The sequence below is a fragment of the Orycteropus afer genome, unplaced genomic scaffold (assembly GCF_000298275.1).
Source record: "Orycteropus afer afer isolate SDZICR_OR568_19922 unplaced genomic scaffold, OryAfe1.0 scaffold00076, whole genome shotgun sequence".
Taxonomy (NCBI): domain Eukaryota; kingdom Metazoa; phylum Chordata; class Mammalia; order Tubulidentata; family Orycteropodidae; genus Orycteropus; species Orycteropus afer.
In genome coordinates, this window is record NW_006921663.1 from 8,594,071 (window position 1) to 8,604,185 (window position 10,115).

Sequence of the window (10,115 nt, forward strand, 5' to 3'; positions counted from 1 at the left end):
ATAGCATTGTGATCTGAGAAGATGCTTTGACGTGTTTTGAAGTGTTGCAATGTTTTTAAATTTATTAAGGCTTGCTTTATGTTCTAACATATTGTCTATCATGAAGAATGTTTCATGTGCACTGGAAAAAATGTATATTGTGCTGTTATTGGGTGAAATGCTTTGTAGACATCTATAAAGTCAAGTTGGTGGATTGTATTGTTTAATTCTTCTTTGTCTTTTTTGAGTTTCTTTTCAATTGTTCTAACTTTCATTGAAAGTGGTTTACTGAAGTCTTCTACTATGGAGTTGTCTATTTGTCTTTTCAATTCTATTAAAGTCTGATTTATGTATTTTGGGGTTCTTTCATTGGTTGCATAAATATTTATTATGGTAATGTCATCTTGGTCAATTGATCTGTTAAACATTATATAATGCCGTTTCTTGTCTCTTATGGTGGTTTTGTATTAAAATACATTTTTATCAGAAATCAATACTGCTACTTTTGCCTTTATTTTTTTAATTATTCTTTTTGGTTGCCATTTTCTTGATGTATCTTTTTCCAGTCTTTGATTTTTAGGCTATTTTTCTTTGTTTCTATGGTGTGTGCCTTGTAAAAAGCATATTGATTGGTTATGTTTTCTTATCCAGTCTGCAACTCTCTGTCCCTTGAGTGGTGCATTTAATCCATTGACATTCAGTGTAATTATTGACAAGTATGCATTAGTTGCTGTCTTTTTCTTATCTTTGTGTGTGTGTGGTATTGCTGATTCTTTGTACCATATAATTTTCTGTGCTGAGCTCTTTCTGTTTATGAATTGTGTTATCATTTCCTTCATTGATATCATTTTAGTATTTGTTAATTATTTGTGCTTGTTCTCTTTTTTATTTTGATGGGAAGTTTTATTATTTTTCTCTGACATTACCCTGCTATTTATAATATTCCTTCCAAGTTTAGAACAATCCATTATACCTCAGAATTGTCTTTATTTCCTCAATATTGGGTACAGTTACTATACTATTTTTCCCTCTTTTTGGTTTTTAGTTGGTCTCATTTGCCAATTGATGTCTCTCATTCCCAGTTTACAGTCTTTTAAGCTTATTTGGTTCTGGATATTTCCATAACTGGATTGGTTTCTGGGTTATGTCATCATGTGTGTTAATGGTTGGTTGTTTTGTGCTGTTGTTTGTTCTATCCAAAGCACTCCTTTTAGAATCTCAGGTAAATTTGGTCTGATTTTAACAGATTCCCTTTATTTCTGTTTATTGGGACATCTTCTCATTTCACCATCATATACTTAAGGGACAATTTTTCTGGGTGTATAATTCGTGGTTGGATTTTTTTTTTTCAGGGTTTTATATATATCATTCCATTGCCTTCTTGCATGAATGATTTCTGCTATGAAATGATAGCTTAGTCTTATTTGTTGCTCTTTATAGACAACTTTTAATTTTTCCCATGATGCTTTCAGGATTTTGTGTTTGTTTTGATATTGGTGAGTTAGATGATGATATGTCTTGGTGATTTTCTTTTGGAGTCTATCCTGATAGGGGTTCATTGAATTTTTTGAATGGATGTATTCTCATCTGTCATCATATTATTGAAATTGTCTTCCAACAAATCTTTCTCTTTGATTTTATTTCCCTCTTCCTGTTCTGGAATTCTGAACACACATAATTATTCCTTTTTATTGTATTTCACATGAATCTTAGGCTTTTTTCATTTTGTTTGGATCTTTTTTCTGATTGATTCTTTACCAAATTATTATTAAGGTATTTCTCTTCAATCTCACTATTCAATCTCACTAATTCTGTCTTGAGTGATTCACTTCTACTCCTTTGTCTTTTCAATGTGTTATTTATTTTTGAAATTTCAGTATTAATCTTCTGGTTTTCTATCTGTAGATTTTCTATCATTTCCAATTTTTCATTTATTTTTTCATTTTGCTCTTGTATTGTCTTCTGATATTATTCTAGGCTTTTGTCTGTGTTTTCCTTTAATTTTGTCAGTGCTTTCCTTGATCTATCTCTCAATGCACTGAAGGCATCTAAATATAATTATTTTGAATTCCTTATCCAGGAGTTCCAATACTGCTGCATCCTCAGGTTTGTTTTCTGGGTATGTATCCTGGTCCTTTGTTTCTACTAATCTTGCTTCTTTGTGTGAACTGTGATGGTTTATTGTCTATGAAACATTGAGACACTGTTGTTTTTATATTTAATTGTTGATTGTATGTTAGTGAAATCCACCCAAACTTTTTTCTTCTTTGGTTGTTTTCCCTTTGTTTTGTTTTGATGTATGTAAGTAAGCAGTGTACTGTGATCTTTTATTTGCTAGTTGACAGCACTTATACACTCACCACCTATCTACTAGCGGATGTGATAGAGAATGAGAGTGGGTGCACAGATTTGTGTTAGCTGTTTGTGAGAATCAGTTAAAGGTGAGTTAGGTGCATATTCACTGCCACCTATCATTGGCCAGTTGGTGTAGAAGCAAGTGGTCACTCTAACTCAGTAGATGGGCTACAGGAGGTGAGGATATGTTTGAGTCATATGGGCATGGTTGCTGTCTTGCACTGAGTAAGACAAAAAGAACAATAAAGGAAGAAGAAGAAGAGAACAAAAAAATTGCACACTCCACAAAACCACAGAAAAAAACAAAAGAATGGCAATAAATGAAATGTTTAAAGAAATATTTTTAAAAGACAAAAGAAGTAGAAATAAACCAAAAAACAATCCCAAAGCCATCAAGTGCATTTGACTCATACTGACGCTTCCTTGGTTGCTGAGGCAGTATCTCTATAGAAGTAGATTGCCCAATCTTCTTTCCAAGGAGTGACTGGTGAGTTTGAACCCCTAGCCTTCTGGTTAACAGTCAAATGCCTTAAATAGATTAAAACAAACAAAAAACTATATCTACACTGGGGCAAATAAGAAAAAAAGAGTTAGAGTAAAAGAATAATAAAGACTAAATGCAAAAAGAAAAACAAGGAATTGGAAGAATCAAAAGGAAAGGAGGGAGGCAAAAAAACCTAGAACCCAGGAAGGAAAAAAGAAAGAATAAAAATAAAAAGGAAGAAGAATAGAATGCTTTAAAAACAAACAAACAGAAAACATCAACCACCAAAAAACAAACAAAAACCCCCACAAATTTGGGGTGGCAGGGCAAGGCACCCAGGATCCATCAGAGCACACAGACTGGGATGGAATTCTTGCCAGCCCAGAAGGGGGATGGTCATATCTCCATTCACCAAGATTGTGATTGGTATAAGAGTGACAAGGGTAATATTGCACATTTCCAGTCATCAGCCTCCAGAATGATTATCTGTGCTGTCCTTGGCAAGTGGAGCCTGTTAGGTGTCTGGGACCTGAACGCTGCCACTTTAAATATACACAATGGTCACACCTTTGTAAATATTTATAATGGCTGCACCCTCAAGAAAGCCATAAGTCCACATCTCAGCTTGACTCCTTCTTTATTGTTTTCCTTTTTAGTCAGCTAGCAGTGCAGTTGTCCATGAAACCTTTTGTGAGCAGCGTCAATTTTTTATACTGCCCTGCTCTTAATACCACTTGTTAAATATTCAAACTGGCTGTGCTGTCAGGGTATGTGACAGTCAGTCCACAACTCCATTTGTCTCCTCATTCACTGTTTTCATTGAGGTTCTTCTAATTAGTATTTAATCCATTTCTGTATCCTTCCTCTCAAAACTCAAGGCTCCAGGAATATCTTCTGAATCTGTCAATTTCTTTCTCTTTTCTTTGTTGAAAAGGGTGTAACGTAGCTTGTTTGTCTATTCCACCATCTCACTGGAAGTCTTTTATGTGTATTATTCTGAAAGATATCCATATGATTTTACCTTCCTTTATTAGTGCAACATAATAAAAGCAAAAACAGTTTTCTTCATTAATACATAATGATAATGTCACAGATGTAGGCAATACAGGGTGTTATTATTTTCTGCTGCCCATTCTCTGCTCAGCACTATGTCCTGGACCACTGGTCTTTAGGAATTACACAATCTGGGCTGGAATCTGTCTATGAGATATTCTAGCAGCAGACAGTTCCCAGAAGGTAGGATGGTATAAAGTCAGAATCTTTTCCAGGCTTCCTCCTTGCTGGAATATTGTAGGATGGTGGCTTCTGTACTAACACTCACTGCTGTCATGTTGGATCCAACTCATAGCCACTCTTCCTTGGGTTTCTGAGTCAATATCACTACAGAAGTAGATTGCCCAATCTTCTTTCTGCAAATGGATGATGGGTTTGAACCACCAGCCTTCTTCTTAGTAGTTGCAGTCCTGTGCTTACAAGTGCACTCTTCTGTAGTCCAGGCACCTATAAACTCAACACATATGTCATGATAACAGACATCAACCACCCACCTGCTCACCTGTGATCCCTAAACCTGAAATATTCCAATCTTTTTTGGTTTCTCTTTATAGATGTCAATTAGCAGGATCTGCATCATAGCGATGCTATGAATAACAGAATGAAACACTTCCTAGTTCTGTGTCATCTTCAAAATCATTGCTATGTTTGAGGTCATTATTCCAGCCACTGTGTCAATCCATCTTTGTGAGGGTGTTCTTCTCTTTTGTTGACCCTCTATTTACCAAACATGATGTCCTTCTCCAGAGATTGGTCACTTCTAATAACATGACTGTGATAGTTAAGTTTGTATGTCAGCTTGGCTGGGCCTGGTTTTGAGTGGCTGGGCAGCTGGATATAGTTATTCCCCATGATGAGACTGGTAATCAACTCCATGGTCGAATGTACCAGAGCAGTTGAGTAGCTGCCTTAGGGATATGGTCTTCTTCCAGTACATAAGAAGACATCTTTGAGAAAATTTCTGAGCTTTTTGACATGCTTGGAACCTGCATTTACCTGAGTCTCATTCAACAACCTGCCATGCTGGCCCTGCCTATCTTGGGACAGTTTCTGGACTTGAACTAGTAGCCTGCCATGTTATTTGATAATCTTAGGACTGTGCCATTGTACCTGCTCACCTTGGGTTTGTTAGCCTCATCATCCAGCAGGTATCTGAGTTAAGTAAAGCTTCCAGCTTCCATAGGCCAGGAGCAAGAGGCAGAGCTGAAGCCTAAAGTTGAGGGGCTTTCACTCAGACCCTAGAGCTGGCAATTTTAACCCAGATTTCCAGCCTTCTAAACTGTAATAGAATAAATTCCTATTCGATAAAGTCATATATTTTTGATATGTCTGTTACAGTAGCACTAGAGAACCAAAACAATGCCCAAAGTAAGTGAAGCAGTTTCACCATTCTCTCTTCTAAGGAGTGTACTGGCTTTACTTTTTCCAAGACAGATTTGTTTATTCTTCTGGTAGTCCATGTCATATTCAATATACTTTATCAACACCACCATTTAATGACGTCGATTCTTCTTTTTTCCATATCCATCATTCCACTTTCAAATGCTTGTGAGACGATTGAAAACACTTGGCTTGTAAAGGGCCATTTTATTTCTCAAAGTGACATCTTTCCTTCTGAACACTTTAAAAAGTCTGTTAATAGCCAATTTGTTCAATGCAAAAGATTCTTAGGCTTTTCACTGCTGCTTCCATGGGTGTTCATTGAGGATCCAAATAAAAGAAAATTCATGAAAACTTCAATCTTTCATCCATTTATCATTATTGATATTGCTTACTGCTCTTGTGAGGGTTTTGTACATTTTTGGTCTTCTTTATGTTAAAATCTGTAATTAGGCTGTAATATTTTATTTCCATTAGTAAGTGATTCAATTCAAGTCATCTTTATTGTCAGAAAGCAAGGTTGTATCATCTACATATCATGGGTTGTCAATGAGTCTTTAACCACTTTCTTGGATTATTTGCTCGCATACAGTCTGAATAAGTATGCCAAAAGGAAAAAATTCCAACACACCTTTCCTGATTTAAAAGGGCACAGAATCTTCATTTTCTGTTTGACAATGTCATGTACAGGTTGTGCACATGTTGTGCATGAGTACAATTAAGTGCTGTGGAAATCCTATTCTTCAAAATATCATCTAAAATTTATTATGATCTAGGCAATCAAAAGCCTTTTCATAGTCAATAAAACAGTTGTAAACATTTTTTCTGATGTTCTCTGCTTTCAACCAAGATCCATCTGACTTCAGCAATGATATCCAACATTACAAGTTCACTTCTGAATCCAGCTTGAATTTCTGGTTGTTCCTGTTGATGTTCTGGTGCAAACATTTTTGAATTATCATCAACAATATTTTACTTCTGTGTGACATTAATGATTAATGATATTGTTTAATAGTTTTCACATACTATTGGATCACCTTTCTTTGGAATGGATACAGATATCAATTACTTCAATCTGTTGGCCAGGTAGCTGTCTTCCAAATTTCCTGGTATAAACAAGTGTCTCCAGCTCTGTATCCATTTATTGTAACATTTCAATTGGTATTCCATCAACTCCTGGAATTTTGTTCTTTTGCTAATTCCTTCAGTGCAGTAAGGACTTCTGCCTTTAGTACTTTGATCCTTTGTCATATGCTACTTCTTAATATGGTTGAAATTCAAATTCATTTTGATTTTGATAGCATGACCCCATGTAATCTTTCCATTTTCTTTTGATGTTTCCTGTGTTGTTCAATATTTTGCCCATGAAATCATTCTATATTACAACTCAAGGTTTGAATTTTTTCCTTATACTTCTTTCAGCTTGAAAAATGCTGAGCGTTTGATTTTCTAGCTGCAAGTGTTTGCACATTTCATTATGACCCTTTATCTCAGACTGCCTTTTGAAATGTGTTCAGCTCTTCTATGTCATCAATTCTTCCATATGCTTTAGCTACTCTATGTTCAAGAGCAAGTTTTAGATTCTCTTCTGACAACTTGTTTGGTCTTCTTTTTCTCCTAACTTTTCAGTTATTTTTTGCTTTATTTATATATAATATTCCTACTGCCACCCTAAAACTTGTCTGGTCTTTGGTGAATTGTATTCAGTGTTTCCAATCTATTCTTGAAATGGTCTCTAAGTTCTAGTGAAATATACTTAAGGAGGTATTTAGGATTTTGTTGATTTATTGCAATTCTCTTCAACTGCAACTTGAACTTGGATATTACCAGTTGATGGCCTGTTCCACAGATGGACCTCTGCATTTTTCTGACAGACAATATTGAGCTCCTTCATACTTTCTTCCCATAGATATAATTGATTTGATTCCTGTGCGCTCCATCTAGTGAGGTTCACATATATAGTGATCATTTATGTTGTTGGGAAATATATTTGACATAAATATGTCATTAGACTTATAAAATTCTATAATGAGATTTCAGGCATCATTCCTATTATCACAGACCTGTTTTCCAACTATTGATCCAACTGCTTTGCTTCCAACTTTCACTTTCCAATCACCAGTAACTATCAATGCAATGCATCTTAATTTGCATGTTTGATCAATTTTAGACTGCATAAGTTGCTAAAAATCTTTAATATCCTTATCTTTGGCATTAGTGGTTGGTGCATAAATGTGAATAATATTCACATTAACTGATCTTCCTTGTAAACATATGGATAGTATCCTATCATGACAGTGTTAAACTTCAGGATAGGTCTTGAAATGTTCTTTTTCACAATGAATGTGATGCGGTTCCTCTTCAATCTGTCATGCTGGGATTGTAGAACATATGTTTGTCAGATTAAAAATGGCCAATACTAGTTATTTCAGCTCACTATTGGCTAGAATATCATACATTATATGATTCATTTTACTTTTATGATTTCTAATTTTCCTAGAATCGTATATTGTACATCCCATGTTCCAATTATTAATGGATTATTGCAGCCGTCTATTCTCATTTTGAATCATGGCACATCAGCAAATAAAAGTTCTGAAAGATTTACTCCATCCATGTCATTAAGAATGACTCTACCTTGAGGAGGAGCTCTGGTGGCACGTTGCCTAAGGTATTTAGCTTCTAAAAGAAGGTTAGCAGTTTGAACTCACCAACTGTTCCATGGAAGGAAGATGGGACAATTCATTTCTGTAAATACTTATCACTTCAGAATCCCAAGCGGGGTCGCTACGGGTTGGAATGTGCTCAGTGGCAGTGACTTTCTACATTGAGGATACAGCTCTTCCTCAGTCATATTTTGAGAGCCCTCTATCTTCTTTCACTATAACAGAAAATGTTCCTCTGCCATCTGTAAGGTTTCCAATGGCCAATCTTTTTTCAGAAGTAGATCCCCAGTTCCTTTTTCCTAGTCTGTCTTAGTCTGGACATTCCACTGAAACCTATCCCTCATGCTTGATCTTGCTGGTATTTCAAATACTAGTGGCATAGATTCTAGAGTCACGGCAATATATTAGCTATCAAACTGACAGACAAGTGCTGGTTGGTTTCCCTTAACACTCTCTAAAACCTTACTTCATTAAACTCTACTCCATACTTCAACTGAGTTAGCATCTATATCCTGCATGAAGTCTGAATATGGAATTAAAGCTACTATTTTATAAGATGATATACAAGTGAAAACAGAATTCTTGAAAATTAATTTAAAAAAAAAACTCTTTAAAATATCCTGTAAAATTCATTTTTTTACCGATTTAACTAATTTCCATCACATAGTATATTTATATGAAAACAATCAAATATATTTAAAAATGTTAAACCTTTGTTCTTTAGGGATTTCTGTATAGAAAGAGTACCATGTTTATAATAATACCTACTGTTTCAAAGTGTTTTCTAATAGTGAGCTATTAATAAGACTTACAGTTTATTTGTGAATATGCCTGAAAAGAAATGCAATTATAATTCACAAAATTTACATATATGATTAATTCCCTTTAGTTTTGTGTATTTATTGCCTGCCATGTATTTATTAATGTGGTAAATACTTCCTGTACACCATTTCTCTTTTATTAAGGCATCTTATACATGTGTAGGCAAGTATTCTAAAGAGGAAAATATACATGAAATAACATCAAAAGCACAAGGATAGAGATGCTAATTATAAATTAATGTACACTATCTACCATCTAGTTAACTCCAACTGTTGGTGACACCATGTGTGTCACTTTAGAACTGTGCTCCATAGGAATTTTCATGTTGATTTTTCAGAAACAGATGGCCAAGTCCTTCTCAAATGTGCCTCTGGGTGAATTTGAATCTTCAACCTTTTCGAAAGCAGCCCAGAGCATTATGTGTGTTAGGAAATCACAATAAAGAAACAACAACTTTGGTTATTACTTTCTGTTATTCTGTTATTTGTTTTTATTTCTAGTTCTTAGTTCCACAGAAAGGTTGGAGTGATCTGTTCAAGCAGGCCCATTCTTGTCCCTCCTAAACATTTTCTAACTCATCCATTTGTTTCAATTACTTTCCAGCCATTCATATTTAGGCCATCTTACAGAACAAATATTAGTTTGGAATCAAAGACTTAAGGTATTATGTGTGTAGGAAACCCCAAGTCGATCCCAATCCTTCCTGATAATTTCATCACAGCAGGCATGAGTATGTACTAAAATTTTAGAAGAGAATAGATAGAAACAAAAGCAAATCACCAAAGACAGCAAACAGCAGGCATCTTGGAAAAATCTATTATCTCTCTATAAAAATGTAAAACATGTTTCCAAAAGCAATTCTTTTTTTTTTTTTTTTTATTGTGATTTGTGTAAAAATTTACAGAGCAGATTCACTTTCCATACAGCAGTTCACATACACTTTGTCTCATGACATTGACCACAATTTGCCAATGCAACCTCTCCTCTCATACTTCCTCCTCATAGTTACCTCTTCCCTGTGTCCATCCCTTCATGTTCTCCTGCCCCCTGAGCTGTCTCCCTGTGCATAAGCAGTCCTTCTTTCTCTCATGATTGTTCTCACCAAGGAGTGTACCTACCTCAGGTAAATATTCAACTCATATGCTTGTCTATTGTTTGGCTAGAAGCCACAGGCATGGGTTCAATTCCAGACCTGAAGGGCAGCTAGGGCCTATAGTCTCAGTGGTTCCACCAGGCTATATTGGACCAGCAAACCTGATTCCCCCTTTTTTCTTTCTCCAAATGACTTTGAGTTTTGTTCCACATTGTTCTCCCTCTCTATCCAGGATCTCCTACATAGATCCCCTTCCAAGTGGTTGACAGTAGTAGCCAGGCAC